The sequence below is a fragment of the Chrysemys picta genome, chromosome 1 (assembly GCF_011386835.1).
Source record: "Chrysemys picta bellii isolate R12L10 chromosome 1, ASM1138683v2, whole genome shotgun sequence".
Taxonomy (NCBI): domain Eukaryota; kingdom Metazoa; phylum Chordata; order Testudines; family Emydidae; genus Chrysemys; species Chrysemys picta.
Genome location: NC_088791.1, coordinates 150,461,217 through 150,481,747, shown reverse-complemented (window position 1 = coordinate 150,481,747; position 20,531 = coordinate 150,461,217). Strand labels below are relative to the sequence as shown.

At 46.2% G+C, this 20,531-nt stretch overlaps 1 protein-coding gene across 7 annotated transcripts in view; it reads right to left on the bottom strand.

The window, feature by feature from the left end:
- Window positions 1-20,531, bottom strand: part of B4GALT4 (beta-1,4-galactosyltransferase 4) — a 67,766-nt gene that overhangs the window by 26,002 nt on the left and 21,233 nt on the right. For 3 of the 7 annotated variants that reach the window (XM_065573028.1, XM_065573054.1, XM_065573051.1), the window contains one exon: window positions 15,661-15,802. The exons of 2 other annotated variants lie outside the window; for them this stretch is intronic. The gene's annotated coding sequence lies outside the window, so the exon portion shown is untranslated. Of the gene's footprint in view, window positions 1-4,524; window positions 4,742-10,754; window positions 10,907-15,660; window positions 15,803-20,531 lie in introns of those variants that run through there. 2 more of the 7 variants (XM_024112249.3, XM_065573042.1) reach the window with 2 other exon arrangements.

Genomic DNA, 20,531 nt, shown 5'->3' with positions numbered 1-20,531 from the left:
AGTCCAAAGCAGACTGCAAAGAGTTACAAAGCGATCTCACAAAACTGGGTGACTGGGCAACAAAATGTCAGAAGAAATTCAATGTTGATAAGTGCAGAGTCATGCACATTGGAAATCATAATCCCAACTAGACATACAAAATGATGGGGTCTAAATTAGCTGTTACCACTCAAGAAAAAGATCTTAGAGTCATTGTGGATAGTTCTCTGAAAACATGCACTCAATGTGCAGCAGCAGCCTATAACAGGTTCAAAAAAGAACTAGATATGTTCATGGAGGATAGGTCTATCAATGGCTATTAGCCAGGATGGTCAGGGATGCAACACTAAGCCCTTTGGGGCAAGGACTTCCTTTTTTGTTCTGTATTTCTACAGCCCCTTGCACAGTGGAGGGTTGGTCTATGACTAGGGCTACTAAGAACTATGGTTTAAAAAAAAAAAAAAAAAAAGAGGTTTGATAAAGGAGAGATTCAGGAGGTTATTCCAGATGGCAGGAGCTGCAGAGGAGAAGGCTCTGGCACCAACTCCCTATAGTGATGAAGCAGTGGGAAAGGACAAGGTGAAGGCTGGTGCCAACTGAGACGAGGGGAGCAGTGAGAGACAAGGCCAGCGATACAGGTTGGATCAAACATAGACAGTGTTAAGAACAAGGAAAGTTATTTTGAACTGCTTCACAAAATAAAGGGGAAACTAGCAGAGCTGTCTCAGGATGGGGGGTCTATGTGGCCACAATCTGTCTCCTCCTCCCACTTCCTCAGCTGGGCACTGTTGAGTGTGAGGGACAAGTCTGTGGCTGGCAAGGTGACTTGGTTTTACCCACCCCTGGCTCCACCTTCTTCGGTAGGAGAAGAGGGCTCTTGGCTTTTCAGGGAAAATGCTGGCACCTAGCAGCAGCTATTCAGAACAACTCTCTCCTGTCCCCCTCACAGGGCTGTGGTATGAGTGAGGCAGAAGCACCAGATGAAAGGAGAGGGAGATGCTCTGTATAGCCTTGCAGGGCAGAAAGCAGCAAGCAGGAAGGAGGGAACACTACTTCCTGCAAAGCCCCAGGGTCCCCAATTCCTGCTCCCAGAGGAAACTGGGAAAGGTTAAATGGGGATAAGAGAGGAGAACTTAGGGGCCATAGGAAAGCTGAAAAGACAGTGGGGGGAACACTGCCATTCTGGTTTCAAAAGTAGAGCGGGAAAGGCCCTGAGACTGCATGAACTCAGGGGAGAGGAGAATAGTGCAATAATATTTGACACCTCCCCACTAAATGTTTAGTTCCCATCTGCAAAAGCAACAGGGTAGAATCTCCCCTTCCAAAAACACAAGTAAAATTAAAGCCTCACCTCTTCTCAATCCTTCCCCCTTGTCTATCTCTCCTGCCCTTGAGACAGTGCTCACTGATCTCTGTGTTCTTTTGTGGATTACTCTACACCTCACCATTACAGGGACACAGCTGAGTTTGCTTGGGTCTTTCATTTTCACCGTTTTCCCCAGAATTTCAAGAGGAAAAGCACTGGAACATTTGGTAAAATGTGTGAATAGTACAAGTCTCTGCAATGACCTCTGAGAGCGGGACGGACCCGTTTGTTTCCTTTTTAGGTTTAGAGAGAAGTAAAACCTGCACCAAGGAGAACAAATAACATGCAAATAATTCACTGAGTCACTTTCAACCCCACACTAATGCACTACAAATAGAGTGAATGCGAAAGTGGCTGGATGAGCTGGCTGCCCAAGTATGTACCTAAGGTCTCAGACAAGAGTGACTTGGGATGGGTAGCCTCTCCTGCTACTCACACTACCATGGTTGCTCTGCTATTTTTAGCTCAGTCAAATCTAGCAGGGTTATGTCAAACTGGAAGTTCCAGCTCAAGTTGGTGGAAGGTGTAAGTTACACCTTCCACCAACAAACACTACAGAAGGAAAACAAGAGGCAGCAGCTAAAGGTCAGCATGGGTAATGAGAATACCAGTAAAACACAATGCTTTTCATCACAGGAACTCAAAGCACTTTACAAATTAAATCTCCAGCACCCTTGTGCGGTGGATGTCATCATCCCCATTTTGCAGATGGGTAAACAGGAATACAGAGGAGGAAATAATTTACTCAAGGTTCCCACAGTCACTCATTAACAGCCACTGCACTATCCAGCAGAGTACTCCCCTCACATTTAAGGCACAAAGTCATAAAAGTAACTATATAAATGATCTCAGCAGATCTCCTCCTTGTGTATACTGAATCTTGCATCTACAAACTTTAGTGATGAGCACACAGTTTTACAGCTTTTTACTCCGATGGAGCAAACAACTAAGAGACACTGACTCAGTTTATTTCTCTTGCTACTGTGACGTTGTGCAGTCTATGGTTTTATAAAAACTTGATAATAAGTCAATATAATGTAACTGAGATAGTTTTAGAGAAAATACGGTAATAAGTGAATGTAACGTAACTGGGATATGCCTCATGCAAAAGGTCTCTTGTAAGGTATCATTACAAAGCTTATAATCTACTGAGTGTGATCATCTGATTTGTATAAATGTACCACTCTTGTATCTGAAACTAGAAATATAAAATGTAACTCTGAGGGCCTATTGTAATTGTGTAAAGTGTGGACCATTAATGATGGTTTGGAATCTTGATGACTCCCATTGTCTGCAGATGGCTGTATTTACCTGTGAGTCTTCCTGTATATGTGTGTGCTGGCAAGTGAGTAATGAAGTCTTGCAGTGACATGTGATCATGTCACCTGAACTGGAATCCATCTTTAACCTGGTGCTTTTCCAGTGAGGGGGGGTGGAAACCCAGAGAGACAAAGAGTTCCCGCCTTATGCAAAAGATATATAAAGGGGGGAAGAGAACAGAGAGGGGAAGGAGCCATCATGAAGAATCCCCTAGCTATCACCTGAGCTGCAACAAGAGCTATACCAGGGGAAAGAATTGTGCCCAGGCCTGGAAGGTGTCCAGTCTGAGAAAAACTTACTGAAACATCTCTGAGGGTGAGATTATCTGTATTTAGTTTGATTAGGCATAGATTTGCGCATTTTATTTTAGTTTGCTTGGTGACTTACTTTGTTCTGTCTGTTACTACTTTGAACCACTTAGATCCTACTGTCTGTATTTAATAAAATCACTTTTTATTTAGTAATTTACTCAGAGTATGTGTTAATACCTGGGGGAGCAAACAACTGTGCATATCTCTCTATCAGTGTTATAGAGGGCGAACAATTTATGAGTTTGCCCTGCATAAGCTTTATGTAGGGTAAAACGGATTTATCTGGGTTTAGACCCCATTGGGAGTTGGGCATCTGAGTGCTAAAGACAAGCACACTACTGCGAGCTGTTTTCAGGTAAACTTGCAGCTTTGGGACAGGAGATTCAGACCCTGGATCTGTGTCTGGAGCCAGACGGGAGTGTCTGGCTCAGCAAGACAGGGTGCTGGAGTCCTGAGCTGGCAGGGAAAACAGGAGCAGGGGTAGTCTTTGCACATCGGGTGGCAGCTCCCAAGGGGGTTTCTGTGATCCAACCCGTCACAGTGCGGTGGATGTCATCATCCCCATTTTGCAGATGGGTAAACAGGAATACAGAGGGGGAAATAATTTACTCAAGGTTCACACAGTCACTCATTAACAGTGTGTGCAGAAGTTCATCCCCATTTTGCAGATGGGTAAACAGAAATACAGAGCAGGAAATAATTTACTCAAGGTTCCCACAGTCACTCATTAACAGCCACTGCACTATCCAGCAGAGTACTCCCCTCACATTTAAGGCACAAAGTCATAAAAGTAACTATATAATAATGATCTCAGCAGATCTCCTCCTTGTGCATACTGAATCTTGCATCTACAAACTTTAGTGATGAGCACACAGTTTTACAGCTTTTTACTCCGATGGAGCAAACAACTAAGAGACACTGACTCAGTTTATTTCTCTTGCTACTCTCTCAGAGCAAACTAAATTCTGACTGCAGAATCCTTGTTACTGGTGATGAGGCACATGCAGAGAAGTGGCCTTGGGGTGCCAACTCTGAAGCATGGGGACACCACCACAGTGCCAAAAATGCAACCTCTGCTCCATGAGCACTTGCATTCCCTCCCCCCCTGTTCAAGTGATATCCTGCCAACATTCTAACAAGGAATCTCTGAAAAACATTCTACCTCACTAAAGGCTTGTCTACACTGGCACTTTACAGCGCTGCAACTTTCTCGCTCAGGGGTGTGAAAAAACACACACACACACACACCCGAGTGCTGCAAGTGTCAGCGCTGTAAAGAGCCTGTGTAGACAGTGCACCAGCACTGGGAGCCATTCCCCTCGTGGAGGTGGGTTTTTTTTAAGAGCACTGGAGAGCTCTCTCCCAGCGCTATGCCCCAAATACACAAGCCATGTTAAAGCGCTGCTGCGGCGGCACTTTAACATTGCCAGTGAAGACGTGCCCTTAGCAAGGCATGGAACATTCTCTGGGTAAAATGCTCTTCCCCAAAAACATCCATCAGTTCCTCACTCTCTCCCCCTACAAATCAATTAATTCTTCCACACTCACCCAAGTTCTGTGAGCTGACTGGTTGGGAATAGGTTCCCTCTGATAGAAAGGCTGAGTGATAATGTGAAGATAGGATCTCTTTAGTTCATGAGGTAGGTGCGTCTTCTCTAGAAGATTTTAGAGGATTGGGTGGGAGAGGAGGGTATCTTAGCTGGTGGGGAAGGGAGTTGTGAAGGAAGAACAATGCTCCAGGCTCTCTCAGTACCAACTCTTCAAACTATAAGAGAGATGAGGTAGGTGAGGTAATATCTTGTATTGGACCAAGCTTTTCAAACTAGGAGTTGATGAGAGGGACATGCATTGGCAGGGAGAGAGGTAGGCTGCAGTGGCTACAGGATCCCTACTCAGTGCAGCAGCAAGTTCTTCCCATCTCTTCCTTATTTGTGACTCAAGTGGGCTGTGCAGAGGGAAGGAGGGCACAAGAACTATGCACCGCATCCCTCATTCACCGTTAAGTGTCATCCATAGTAGACACTTAACTGAACAGGTTGATGCACAAAATTCAGCATGTCCTCACTAGCCTTGCTGAACTGGCTAAGTTTGGGCCGGTGTCCACACTGATTTGCCAAAACCAATTCAGCTATTTGTACATTATCCCCACCATGGAGGGTGTTTTGGGAGCAGAGCTCGCAGCCCCACACCACAGATGCAGCCAATAGTTCATTGACTGAGCGTCCCCATTTTGTCTCCCTTACCATGAACACACTAGAAACCTACCCTCAAATAATGCCCCCTGAAAACGTCTTCCTCCGCCAGCCTTCAGTGAACCCCACAGCTTTACATGTCCTACGTGAGCAAACCACACTTAGTTTGCTAGCTGATAGGCCCCTTTCTACCTCCATGCCATGCCCTATACAGTTCTACTCACACCCCACATTAAGTCAGCCGTGGAAATCGTACCCCACCACCAGCCTCCACTAATCCCCTCCATTTCTGCTCTAGATATCCTTGACTACAAATACCTTCTCAATAGCTCCCCCACTTTAGTGCTACCTCCAGTCATGCTAAACTTTCTGCTGACAATCAACAAGAAACACTTTTAAAATAAGGAAGACAGTATTATCCCTAAAGATATGCTGCCTGTCTGTCTCTGCTTCACTGCCTAGAACCTCCCCCAATCTCTGTACTATGTGATTTGAAGAAACAGTGCACATAACTTGCATTAGCAGCAACAGTAGCCCCTGCACATCTTGTCTGCCACTCATAACTCTGAAAATGGTATGAAGATACATGGATTGCCAATGGCCACTGACTGAGTGATGAAAGGGCCACAGTTACAGCAGATGGCAAAGTCACTAACATTCCTCCAACACTGGTTTATGAAATAACACTGCTTGTGTGCCCTTTGGGATTCTTGTGAGACCCAAGAGTCCAGCTGCTCTAACACTCCTTTCTTTGGCTCCCAGTCCCACTCTGGCTATGTTCTACCGCAGCTCTGCAGCCATTATGTGCTGTGGCTCTGTTTAACAGGTGTCCAAGGTGGTGACCCTGCAGGCAGTTCTGTGATGAAGATGCCATTGCATTGTTTAGAGCATGAAGTATTACCTGCACCCATATATTCACAATGTCAGACCCGTTGGCAAGAGCACCTCCCTTCTGCCACAAAATTACCAGACCATCTCCTGAGCCTGTAAATCTTGACACACTCACTGGTTTGGAATAAAATCAGACCCAGGTGAAATGTTACAATAATCAAAGACTGGGAACACTTCTCTCTCACTTCATAGTCACCTGAAGCATGTGCCAAGTGAACATATATGTAAGCAGAGCCACCTTGAGCTTCCTGCTGGGAAACAGTTCAGCAGCTGCCTTTTTCTAAGGCTGGGATTCATAGGCTGCCTGCTAGGCGACCACTGAATTCTGGCTCTGAAGTTCATTCTAATCAGCTCAGGACTCTTCATCCTCTCAACCATGTGGCCTTGATGCACAGTACTGTTTTTGATCAGAGGAAGCACCAGCTTCACAACATTTAAAGACGACCTGCAAAGGGGAAACAATTGGGTGTTTTCTTTTTTTGGCATCTTTGTGACCGATAAAGGCAGCCTGAAAAGTGTTGTTTGTTTTTGGTGAGACAGGGAGTTGCCTGCTTGCTTTTAAATTAGAAACATACAGGTTTGTCAAGCCTGTAAGATTCTATAACCTTTATCTATACTAAGGGAATTTTGAAAACATTTCCCATCATTGCTAATACAAGTTCAGCTTCACTGGTGTTAGCCACAGCTGAAGGACCGAGTGTAAATGGGCTGCCAGCAGCCACTGGTATTTTACATGCTATATGGATTAGGTCTGTGCTGAGCCTGGTACCTCTTGATCCACCCTGATGCTTCCTTTCCAGCACCTCATGGAGGCTTCACTAGATGGCTACCCAACTTGGAGCTTGTGACTTTACTGACATAACCTGTAACCGTATAGATCACTGTTATATAGTTGCAACAAATATTGTACGAAGGTTGTTGTGTAAGGTGTCTATGAAAAGGTTATGATTTGCTGATTATGCTATCTGTATGGGTGTATCATTTTTGTTGTTGAAGTTATGAATATTGGCTATGTATTTGAATATCAATGTGTTTTGATTCTAAGTAGCCTCAGTGAAGCATTTGGTCAGCTTCTTAAGAAAGAACTATTCTCAGTAAGTGCCTGATCAAAAAACACCTGGCTGACAATGAGCTTTGGGAGATGCCAATCCACATCTGAGCTTTCCTGGGAACCTTCAAACTAACATGTAAACAATGGCGTCAGCCTGTAAAGAACTGAGTCATGCATGGACATGTAGCTTGCCCATGTGACTCCAGGCTTCATCTTGCTGCTGTGATCTTCCACAGGGCAGAGGATATAAAAGGCCTTGAAAATTCCTCCATCTTGTCTTCAATCCTGCTTCTGACCTCTGGAGGGACTTTGCTACAAACTGAAGCTCTGAACAAAGGACTGACTGACCCATCCCAGCTGTGGATGTATTCCAGAGACTTAATTTGAACCTGCAATTTATTCCATTACTGAACCAAGAACTTTGCCATTAATGTATGTAATTGATTCCATTTAACCAATTCTAGCTCTCATCTATATCTTTTTCCTTTTATGATTAAACCTTTAGAGTCTAGATTCTAAAGGATTGGCAACAGAGTGATTTGTGGGTAGGATCTAACTTGTATATTGACCTTGGTCTGGGGCTTGGTCCTTTGTGATCAGGAGAGCCATTTTTCTTTTACTGGGGTATTGGTTTTCATAATCATTCGTCTCCATAACAAGTGGCAGTGATGGGGATACTGGGAAACTGAGTGTCTAAGGAAATTGCTTGTGTGACTTATGGTTAGCCAGTGGGGTAAAACTGAAGTCTTCTCTGTTTGGCTGGTTTGGTTTGCCTTGGTGTGCACAGGAACCCCAGCCTTGGGCTATAACTGCCCTGCTTTAAGCCATTTGTCCTGAATTGGTACTCAGTTGGGTCTCACCAAAGCCAGCATCATTACAGAGCTATTCCTCACATGAGCAATGACAATGATAGGCAGGTCAACCTTTAGCATGTGGCTGTGGAGTGGGTGATCAAGTGAACGTGAATCTCTTCTAGCAGTGGGTCACCCTGATGGCTGGAGGTTTGTTAGCTGATCTGTGGAGTAGAGTGTCAGGTAAGGGAACAGGTGTCCCATGTGATGGGATGGGGTTCAGAGTATGAGAGGGGCATCAGGTCTCTTCCAGTTCCTCTCTTTAAACTCCAGGCTGGAGGTGGGCTGCAGTGGCTACAGGACTCCAAAGCAGTCCAGCAGCAGCTTGGCCCTCACTCCTCTCCTCCTTGTGTGCTGCTAGGGTGACTGACCAGGCTAGGGTCACTGCCAGGTTGACTTTTCTGTTAGTGGGTTGAGTACTGGTGGCTGCAACTGACTATCTATTTCTGCATTTCTCCTGCTCCTTTATGTATGAGCTGCAAGCTACTGAAAGAGCATTCAGAGCATATCAGGACAGGTAGTGGGGAGAGAGAGAGAGAGAGAATGCATGCAGCAACCCAAGGGAGTAGAGAAAACAACTAAGAAGTGAGGAGGCAATAGAATGAGGAGAAGAAGAAAAAGAGGTGAAGGAGCAACAGCTAAAGGAAAGGAATAGCTCAGTCAGGAAGAGGCCAAAGAGAGGGAGACAACAGCAGATAAAGGGAAAAAAAGGGATGAAAAGACTACAAGGAAAAAATGGAAAAAGGTAAGGGAAAACAAGGAGGAAACAAAATGCTGAGATTTTCACTGAATATGTCACTTCAGCTCTGAAAAGTCACTTTCCCACATTTTGCTTAATCTCACCAGCAGACATACCACACCAATAAAATTTGAGGATGGAAGGTAACAGGAGGCAAGGGCAAAATATTGTGACTGATATAACTTGAGTCAAATCACTGCTCACTTTTGAGTTTGAAATTAAGTTAACAGGGTAGCATTTGTTCTTTAATAGTGCTTGCTGAAATATCAGTACATTCCACCAAAATTTCAAGTCCCATTCAGTTGTCATTTAATATGTTTTGCCTTATCTGATCTTTCTATTCCTCTAGTGTCATTGTCATTTCTACTGTACTACTCACTGAAGTAAAACTTCATACGATGCTCTGACTCCTAATTGTGGTCATCAAAAATCCCCTTCATGTAGAAGAAGGCATAGTTAACCCTGGTATTCTGGCCAAATTTCAGCTCACATTTACATTTTGCCTACCTAAATTCTTCCTCTAGTTTCTACTAGATACAATATTCATCTTCACTATCTTTCATAAACCACTGTGTTGCCATGCATCATTAAACAACTGATACATTTCTCCCCAGAGGTAGTTTCCCTTAGTTGGTGGGTGAGTTATCATTGTATATTGTGTGATTTGCAATGAGCTCTAGGAAACCTTGGGATATTAAGTTAAATAAAATAGTTATCTTTATATAGCTCTTAACATACTGGAAATTTACTTTGTTTAAAGGCATTTGACCAAGAGCAACTTACTACAATCATCTATAGGCTTGGTTTCATTAACAGCAGATTTCACTTCAGAGAATGTATTCCTTTAAACAAGGTAAAATAGCTACCCTCACCTGAAGTGTGCATGTGTCAGTTTCACAGTAATGACACCTCTGACATCTTCATGGCCTCCTTGTGGGTACCCCTACTCAGGTCTCATGCCTCAAGCTGTCACCTGTCTCGGGGTGGGAACACACATACCCTCTCCCTCTAGGCTGGGGATTTAAGCTTCAATTCATCCTGTAACTCACCGATCACCTTAGCAAGTCTGAGTTTATTTCACATATATATATATATATATATATATATATATAGTGACAAAGTTCCTCCTCTATCTTGGTGGGTCCTGCGCTTATTGGCGGATTTTCTTGCCTCAGAGATTCACCATGTGGGTTTGGGAACAGCCCAGAGACCTTCCCCTCTGGAAGAGCCCACAGTCCAGGTCAATTGGGAGGTTTGGGGAGAACCCAGGCCCGCCCTCTACTCCGGGTTCCAGCCCAGGGCCCTGTGGATTGCAGCTGTCTATAGTGCCTCCTGTAACAGCCACATGACAGCTACAACTCCCTGGGCTACTTCCCCATGGTCTCCTCCAAACACCTTCCTTATTCTCACCACAGGACCTTCCTCCTGGTGTCTGATAACACTTGTGCTCCTCAGTCCTCCAGCAGCACACCCTCTCACTCTCAGCCCCTTGTGCCTCTTGCTCCCAGCTCCTCACACTAACACCACAAACTGAAGTGAGCTCCTTTTAAAACCCAGGTGCCCTGATTAGCCTGCCTGCCTTAACTGGTTCTAGCAGGTTCCTGATTACTTTAGTGCAGCCCCTGCTCTGGTCACTCAGGGAACAGAAAACTACTCATCCAGTGCCCAGTATATTTGCCCTCTACCAGACTCCTGTACCCCACTGCTCTGGGTCTGTCACAATATTATATATATATATATATATAAAAAAAATTAAATAAAGGAGGGAGTTTGAGTAAATTTGAAGCTCTAATGTACCCTGCTTCTCCCCCACTTGCATTTCAGTCTGACTAACTCAGTCAGGGTAGCCATTGGGATATGCCAAATAAAGATACCTAAGCGATGAAGCCTGGAGTCAAACTGAGTTTTTGGGAAGCTGAGTGGCTAGAAAGAGGTCTCAGAGGGAACCCCAACATACTTGTGTAGAAATAATTTTCTTTTGCATTTGTTCCATATTTACTAGTCCAGACTGGGGAACTCTTTATTTTAATAAAAATGTAGAGGAGTGGACTCACCCCTGCAGCACCTCCTGCTGGTGACTTCCAGGAATTACCTCCTTCCAGCTCTGGAGTGCCCTCTGCAGGCTGGTGATCCGCCTGTCCTCTGCCCCCCCATGTCCCTCCCTGGACCCCAAAGCCCTTGTACCTGGGGTGCTGCCCCCTAGCAGTAACCCCTCAGTCTTAGGGTCCCCCCTCCCTGGGGAACCCCCACCCACTATTCCCACCTCAGTATAAGGCTACTGCCAGTCACTATCTAGCCCCATGCCCTGGGGCAGACTTCAGTATCAGCCTACTCATCACTGGCAAGGTTGGGTTTGGACCTGCTACCTTGGCCTACCCCTGTGCTGCCCTCTGCAACCCCGAATACCCCTTGGCCTTCTGCTAGGCCACAGCCTGGGGCTTTCCAGGCTGGAGCTCCTCAGCCTGTCCCCAGCCCTGCTCCACTCAGGTACTCTGTTTCTAGCTCCCTGCAGCCAGGCCCTTCTCTCTCTGAATACAGAGAGAGAGCAAGTTTTTGCTCCTGGCTCCCAGCCTTTATAGGGCCAGCTGGGCCCTGATTGGGGCATGGCCCAGCTGCAGCTGCTTCCCCAATCAGCCCAGGCCTTTCTTTCACAGCCTGCCAGCCCTCTCCCAGGACTGGTTCCAACCCTGTCAGGGCTGGAGCGGGTCACCACCCCACTACAGAAAGACTATATATGACTCAAGTTTCCCCACTCACCTTATATTATAGGCTAAAAAGACAGAATGACTGAGCCACCTAAGATAAGAGGGAGAACACCCAAAGAACCATTTATTATAAACAAGATAAGTTAGGAATGTAGAGAGAAGGTAAAGAGTAGGTCAAGCATGGACAATGATTGGTTCCTGCAAAGTAACTGATCCAATCCAAAAATGTGTAATGCAATGTATAGGAAATGTAATGAGATGTGTTTTTATATATATTTGTTATATTGTATGTATGTATGTATGTGGCAGGATCAGGATGGGTGCTGAGGGAGGCATTTGTCAGAATTGATCAGGTATCTGCTAGCTGTGGAACTTTATTGAGCTGAGACCAAAACCACATACAGTGACTGGTGACATAGGGTGGTACTGGAGACGTGGCTATAGAAGGTCTGAATGAGGAAGGAGATAAATCTGTGGGAAGTTTCCCCTTATCACTATGAAAGTTCTGCTCACTATGGACCTTGGTAAACCCACATGGGTGTACAGCTCAATGAGAAACTGGGGGCTGAGGGAACTGTGTATGGCAATGCATATAGTCATGCAGAGGTGTGTGATCAAAATGAAAAGTGTCTCTGAGATTCAGTACCAGGTATAGTATGGCACCAATGGCACTGAAACACCAGGCCCACACTCGAAGCCGATGACTACAAGGGGGCCCACACAAGGTTAATCCAGCCCTGGTCAGCTAGTGTACTATCATATAAACTTTACAGCAAGAACTCGTACCTCCAAGGCCCTGCAAATATGGTTCTGCCTGCATCTATATATTTTAATACAGGCCAATTATTCCTAATAAATATGGATACCAAGCTATAACTGTTGACTTTGCCGTTAGATAAACTCCTCTCACAATAGATAAACCTGAATACTGTGGGCAGAGATAATTAAGAAACATCCATAGACTTAAATTTTATTTATTTTGTACAATAACTTCACAAACTATATAAAAAGGAATCACTTCCCCCCCCCGATGAAGTGTAATCACAACTGTGGTAGAATGTTTACCAGTACACAGCAAAAACATACTGCAGTTTAGGACGGGAAGCGAAGAACACCATTATACCCAACTGAAACTCCATGGGAAAATACAAGTAGGTAAAACATAATTATCCAAATTTGAATTTAGCCAGAACACCAAAGTCAATGGCTTTACCAACAGTGCTATCAGATTTTTGAGAACGATATGTATCAGACATCAGACCCTACTTTTCAAGACAGACAAATACCAGGATATGTATTGCAAACCACATCTCTATATAAAACTGCAACCAACCCTGACAAACCAAGCAAATTAATTTGCCCATCCTCCAGGTACAACACATATCAGTGACATTTGCATACTCACACACTGAGTTAGTGTATCCACAAGGGGCTCTGATACCAGTCAACTCTATGTTTTTGGAGAACCAGGGCGCAGTGTCTGGTGTGTCTGACTCATGAGGGACACCCCCTCACCCCCGCAGGTCTCTCCTTGAACCAAGACCGATCAGAAAAAAGGCTTGCAGAGAGCACTAAAGGGCGTTGGGAGACACACCTAGACCTGTCCTGACAAGAGTGACAAAATTAAGACATCTCCATTTCCATACAGAATGGAGAGCAGAGACAACTCCCCTAGCCTCATCTGCATGAAAGATGGGACAGGGATTAGCATACAGAATGAAGAACAGAGAACTGCACTGAACTCTCGGACCAGAAAAGCAGAGAAGCACTGCATCATGGGAATCTCTGCTCCAGATGTTAATGAACCTATGCCTGCCTACACCCAGCTCAGCAGTTATCAGACCAATTCTAGTAATGAATCCTTGATTGATATCCAAAATACTGAAGCAGCCTAGTTGCATTGTGAGCTCCCTGGAAGAAAACACCACCCATAGCCAAGAGTGATCAGCTCCTATTGTCTAGCCTAAAGAAAACCCTTGAGTCATCAGTTTACCCATAAACAAATCTAGTGTTCTCCCTTGAACCATTGTTGTTTCTCTAAAAAAAACCCTACCTATGTTCAAGTAAGTGTTCTGATGCTTAGATCCAAACTATGCATCAGTTCCACTGAGACTCCATCTTCTCCTGACTGATTGTGCTGGGGGCTCTGCCTGTCTCCAGCACTCAGGACCCTGAGCTACCACCATCACCTGGGAACCCCGACCAGTTCACCCTCATGGAATGGGTGAGATCCCCTTCTTTCTCTCTCTCTCTCTCTGTTTTCCTTTCTACCTTAGGTATTAACCTTTAATAATGTATGTTATGTTGGTTTAGCCCTCCTTGTGTAGTCATCACTATTATTCAATAAATAACTTTTATGGTTAAGCTGGTTGCTTCTCTCTCTCTTGCTGAACTTTACTCATCTGTGTTTTTAGCTTCCCCCATTTACTCTATAGCAATGCTCCTTTTACCTAAGCTAAAGATCCCTGCAGCGCCCAAAATACTGTGGGGTTTGCTCATCAAGTAGGTTACTGCCAGGACAATTGTGATGTGAGAGTGGGGATAGGGACGTGCTGAATCTGGGACACATAAGGATGACAGCTTGCAAGTGCTGCTTGATCCAGCCCATTGAGTCCAGGGACATATAATAGTGCTGATTGACCCAGTCCACTGAGAGAGAGAGAGAGAGTGAGTGTGAGTGTGAGTTAATCCAGTTCTGGGGCTGGAGGAACCAAGCCCTAGAGAACATAGGTCCTGCAGGATGGTTCCATTGGGAGGGGACTTGCATAAGGGAGAAGTAGAGCTCCATATGAAAACACACATGACACAAGCAGTACATTGATGGAACTACAGTACTACCCCCTCCCTCCCCCGAAGAGTAACCTGAATAAATGATGTGAAAGTGAAATGAATTATATTAAAGAAATAGAATGAATTAAAGAATGCAGTATGTACCTTTAAGTAGAAATGAGAAATGCTGCAATCCAGGTATCAGGAAAGCAGACATTAACTGTTAATGAATTGCTCCATTAAGGGCAATTGGTGAAGCATTAGCCTTAGATCGATAAGAGTTAATAAGGAAGCAAGATATGCATATTGTGCCCCAGGCAAATTTTACAATTTTGCTCTCTCTGTCCCTTTGTTTAGTTCGCACCCTTTTATCTGTATAAGTAAGACTGTTTGAATCTTGCATGGGGGCTCATATTATCTGGGTGTTATTAGCAGAGCGCTGTGCTAATAAAACAGAGTGGTCTGACAAAATATGAGTCCTGAGTCTAACTTTGACAATGAGCATACCCGAAAGTAACGGGCTGAGCTGGTAACAGCTCCTGCAGAGAAAAGATCTCTCCCCATATTCCAGCCCAAGTAGTTCAGCTAAGCCTTGGAGAGGGGGAAGAATCCTACGTAGCAATCTGGATGGGGAACAGCAGCAGAGCAACTCGGGGATCCATACAGTGGCAAATTCTCTGACCCTGATCATTTCTGCACAATCTAGCCCCAGCCTAACAACCACTGCCTGCTTCATGTCTTGCATGACAGCATGCTGACAAATCCATGAAAATGGGCTCCATGCTGTACAGGGAATGCCGAATACACCCCACTCAGTGGAAATACACCAGTTCCACTGAAAGAAGGCCCTCCATACCTGCAGAAGAAGGGATAAAATTCAACCCACACTGAAAAACACATTTGGGTCCACACATGCTGTAGCAGGGACCGAAGTATAGAAGAGTTCTTGGGACAGTGTTTATCAGATCAGAATTCTGAAGTTTACGATACAACATCTGTACTCAAACTGGACCCCCGAAGTTTAAACAAGGTTATTGCCGAAGGCAGCACGGACAGACAAAATAACATTCTGGCCCACAGCTTCCAAGGAGGTGATCTGTTTACCGGCAACTCAGTAGAAATACTGACTTATGGTATCTGCTTATCATGCAGGAAAGCCCCAGCTCCTGAGTTCTGTAAATGCTTATTCCAGCCCCTTCTCACAGGTTTTTCAGGTCAATACATGTTTTAGCTTTCCATTAAGCTAACTCTAATTCTTGTCACTGCTTTAGGACACTTCCTTACACACTAAGTTTAAATTTCCTCTCCACCTTTTCCAAAAGAAAATCTTTTCAACCAACTTTTCAGTCTGCATCCAGAAATGGAACACTGAATTCAACGGCTATTAAGCTTCCACCAACCCCCGCCAAACCAACTTCTCTCCCCCCCCCCCCCCCCGCTTCATCTTTTCAAACCAAGAGGAAGCAAGCATATTAGATCTACTTACTGCTGCTGCTCTCTTTCCTGTAGAGGAGTCACTCTGTGCAGAGTTATGGAGATTCCTATGTGAATGGCAGACACTTCTCAGCCGTGAAACCCCACACCACAGAGAGACCTTTGTTGCCTCGCACATGCCAGGAAAGAGTCAGCTCAACACCGCAGGGAAAAAAAATTAAGTCAACGCTTTCAGCTTTTTTCCACCCCACAGGCCACTCCCTCATCCCTTCCTACATGCTCCTCTTCCCTTCCCCCGCCCCCTTTCTGAGTGTGCAAAGAGCTTCTCTCTATCTTCCAAAGCAAACAGCAGTCTATCCTGGAGGCATTCACACAGATCTAGGAGGGCAGCTTGCCAAAGACGCTACCACAATACAAATAATGAACAAAAATAACAGTAAGAAGTCTGGATTATGAAGGATTAAGAGCCTCGTAAACACAAAGATTTTCACCTGAGCCCCCATAGCCTCTGTCCTTATGGAGATTCTTCAAGTACAGCTTCTATCATCCTTACCTAGGTTAATCTGCCTAGCACCATCTTCCAAGCCCTCCTCCCCAGCCACACCCACAGACCTCTCCATACAGACCTTGTCACTATGTCCTAAGACATGCACTTCTTACACCTATCTCAGGCCCTGTCTACACTGGCAAGTTTCTGCGCAGTAAAGCAGTTTTCTGCACTGTAACTCCCAAGGTGTACACACTGCCAAGCCACTTAGTGCGCAGAAACTGCAGTTATAGTGCTGTAAAAAAAACACCCCAACAAGAGGCGTACAGATTTCTGTGCCAGGGCTACAGTGCAAGTGTAGACGCAGTGTTCAATTACAGCGCTGTGATTCACCTCTGGGAGATGTCCCACAATGCCTATTCTCACCCCTCTCTGGTCATCGGTTTGAACTCTACTGCCCTGCCCTCAGGTGACCAACGGTCAGCCCCACCCAATACATTCCTTTTGAATTTTGAAAGTCCCCTTTGTTTGCTCAGTGATGTGTGCAGTGTTCTCAGTGCATCTTTCCAGGTGGCCATGCCTGCTCCATGCACCAGGTGATCCCCCGCTTGGAGCAATGCCGAGCCGCTGGACCTCATCAGCATTTGGGGAGAAGAGACTGTACAGTTCCAGCTGTGCTCCAGCCATAGGAATTGTGAGACCTACAGACAGATTTCACGATGCCTGACAGAAAGGGGACATCACCGGGACAAACTGCAGTGCAGAGTCAAAGTGAAGGAGCTGCGGAACACCTACCACAAAGCACGGGAGGCAAACCGCTGCTCCGGTGCTGCACCCACAAGCTGCCAGTTCTACAAAGAGTTGGACGCAATACTCGGTGATACTTGGGTGGCTCACGTGCGAGTTGAAAATGGACTGAGCCAGGAGGAGGAAATCTTGGACAAGGATGTGGAAGGGGGGGACCCAGAGGCAGAGGATGACTCGGAGGTCAGAGATGCATACAGCCAGCTCTTTTCTACCAGGGAGGAGATTAGCCAATCACTGCTGTCGGATGTTGGCGAAGTGCAAACAGGAAAGCAGGCCCGTGGTAAGTGGATTTGATTTTGGGAGTTGCTGAAGCGAGTTGGTTGGGGGAAGGAGGGTTGCAAAAGCAGGCTTGTCTCCCACCGCATGCCTAGTCTGAGCGGCGGAACAGGCTGTTGATAGACTCCCTCACTTCATAGGAATCTCCCTCAAAGATCTCCAGGAATATCACGTGGAGATACTGGGCAGAGCTGCTTTGTTTACTGCCCTATTAATGGTAACTTTCCGTGCCACTGTGCCATCACCGGGGGGGAGGGGAAAGGGGACCATTGCTACACACAGGCGAGCTGTACAGGGGCCAGGGCGTAAGCCACAGGCTTGGAGAAGACCCTCCCTTGATTCCCTGCTCACCCTCAGCAGCGAGATATTTTCCATAATGATCACATCCTGTGGAAAGTGTGGGGACAGGAATGATTATCAGGCCCCCGCAAAGGGCTGGCTCTTCCCAAGAGCCACGTGCCCAGTATACAGCATGGTCTGGGAAGAGTGATTTACCCTGCCCCTGCGGTTACTCACCATTTTGGGGGTCTTGTGGCTCATGTGTGCTTGCCTGGGGTCAGCCAGTTAGTGACAGGTGTGTCAGTACTGGCTGTGTTTTAAATCATTGAATCAGTGTTGTCTGTGCTGCAAACAATACTGCTTCTGTAAAATGTTGCGTTTAAACTTCAGAGAGATGACCTCGGGAGCCCAGCCTCCCCCTTTGTTATTGGCAGCTGAACGGCTGCACAGAATTAGAAAGCGGCCAAGAAGAACTAAGAAGGACTTTCTGCGTGAGGTTATGATGCACTTCGCTGCCGAGAAAAAGGAATTGAAGGAGTGGTGGGACAGCGAGAAGAGGGACTGAAAGGAGAACGTGGCACGCCAGAATGAAGCCATGGAGCAGCTCTTAAAGGTTATGGAGCACCAAGCAGACACACTCCAGGAGATACTAACACTGCAAACCAAGCAGCTCCACGCCCGCCTTCCCCTGCAGCCGCTGTCGCAAAACTCTTTCTCATGCTCCCCCCAGACCCTGCTAACACACTCTTATCAACCTCCTGGCTCCAGTCTATACTCGTGACATTCCACTCCTCCCCCCTCACAGTCCAGCACTGTGGACTCCCGCTAACCACTTCACTCAACACCCGTCCCTCTGCAGTTTGGCCCTGCTGAAGCACAGCACCCACTGAATTGTACTCCAAAGGAGAAGGCTGGATATGATCCCTGGACAAATCTTTAGCCATCCCAGGACCCCTCCTCCTCCTCCTGGGACCTTCACTTCCCCCATCCCCACTGATGTTTTTTTCTGATTTGACTTTCTCCTCCGGTTGTTTTTCTTTTATAAAAGAATTGTGTTGGTTTGAAACCAATCTTTATTCTATTAATTGAAAGCAAAAAGGGCCCTGCAAAGCAACATACAATTATGTTAAACCCACATATTGCATCATCTGCACCAATCACCTCCTAGCATTACAAGCACTGCACTCCTGAGCATAGCAACAAACATTAGTGGCTTTCAGCTTCAAATTGCTGCCGCAACACATCCCTGATCCTTATGGCACCACGCTGCGTCCCTGGTCTCTGGCTGTTGAAACAGCCTCCAGATGCTGAGCCTCTGCGGTCCAGCCCTGAGTGAAGCTTTCACCCTTCCCTTCACAAATATAATGGAGTGTACAGCACACAGCTATAAGCATAGGAATATTGTCATCAGACAGGTCCGGCTTCCCATAGAGGCAGCGCCAGCGGGCTTTTAAACGGCCAAATGCACACTCCAGAGTCATTCTGCACTTGCTCAGCCTGTTGTTGAACCCCTCCTTGCTGCTGTCAAGTTGCCCCGTGTATGGCTTCATGGGTCACGGCATTAAGGGGTAGGCAGGGTCTCCCGGGATCAAAATGGGCATTTCAACTTCCCCTACGGTGGTCTTCTGGTCCAGGAAGAAAGTCCCTCCTTCCAGCTTCCTGAACAGGCCAGTGTTCTGAAAGATTCGTGCATCATGCACCTTTCCGGATCAGCCTGCGTTACTGTCTGGGAAACGCCCATGGTGATCCACAAGTGCCTGGAGAACCATTGAGAAATACCCCTTGCGATTAATGTACTCAGTGGCTAGATGGTCTGGTGCCAGAATTGGAATATGTGTGCCATCTATTGCCCCTCCGCAGTTAGAGAAGCCCATTTGTGCAAAGCCATCCACAATCTCACGCACGTTGCCCAGAGTCACGGTCTTTCAGAGCAGGATGCGATTAATGCCCCTGCAGACTTCCATCAACACGAGTCCAACGGTCGACTTTCCCACTCCGAATTGGTTAGCAACCGATCGGTAGCAATCTGGAGTAGCCAGCTTCCACAGTGCAATCGCCATGCGCTTCTCCAACGGCAGGGCAGCTCTCATTCTCATGTCCTTATGTCACAGAGCTGGGGCAAGCTCATCACACAGTCCCATGAATGTTGCTTTCCTCATCCGAAAGTTCTACAGCCACTGCTTGTCATCTCAGACGTGCATCATGATATGATCCCACCACTCAGTGTTTGTTTCCCAAGCCCAAAAGCAGTGTTCCACTCTGGTCAGCACCTCCATGAATGCCACAAGCAATCTCATGTCATAGCTACTACACGTGGCGAGATCAATGTCACACTCCTCTTGCCTTTGTACTTTAAGGAATAACTCCACTGTCACTCATGACGTGTTGGTCAGAGCAAGCTGCATACTGGTCACCAGTTCGGGATCCATTCCTTCAGCCTGAAGAAGCAAGGCGCGCAATATAGAAACTATTGAAAGATGGCGCCGAATGTGGACAGAAGCACAGGAATTGCTGGGATGCGAAGCAATGCATCACAGGCACTGGGACAGGACCCAGGATGCCCCGCCACCCTCTCCAGCTTCCCATAACTCTGAGCGGCAGAAGAGAAAGTGGTGCTCTGTGGGATAGCTGCCCAGAGTACACCGCTCCAAATACCGCTGCAAGTGCCGCAAATGTGAACATGCTATTGCACAGGCAGCTGACAGTGTGAACACACAACAGCAGTTTCTCTTCAGCACTCTCTGAGCGGCACTGTAACTCCCGGCGCTGTAATTCTGCCAGCGTAGACATGCCTTCAGTATCAGCTAGTCAAAGTCAGTCAGTGGCGTGTCATCAAGGATGGAGTTTTGTGCTCCATACTTCTCTTTAAGTGCACCCCAACAGCCCTGGCAGATTCAGTGAGATACAGGGCTTGTCTACATGAACAATTAGTTTGCAGCAAGCTAGGGTGTGAATCCACCCCACACTAGCCAGCCATGCACTAACTATCTGTGTGGATCCTGCTGACATGCATTAATAGTTTGCTAGTGAGCTCTGACTTAGTCCCATTTCAAAGAGGACTAGATCAAAACTCA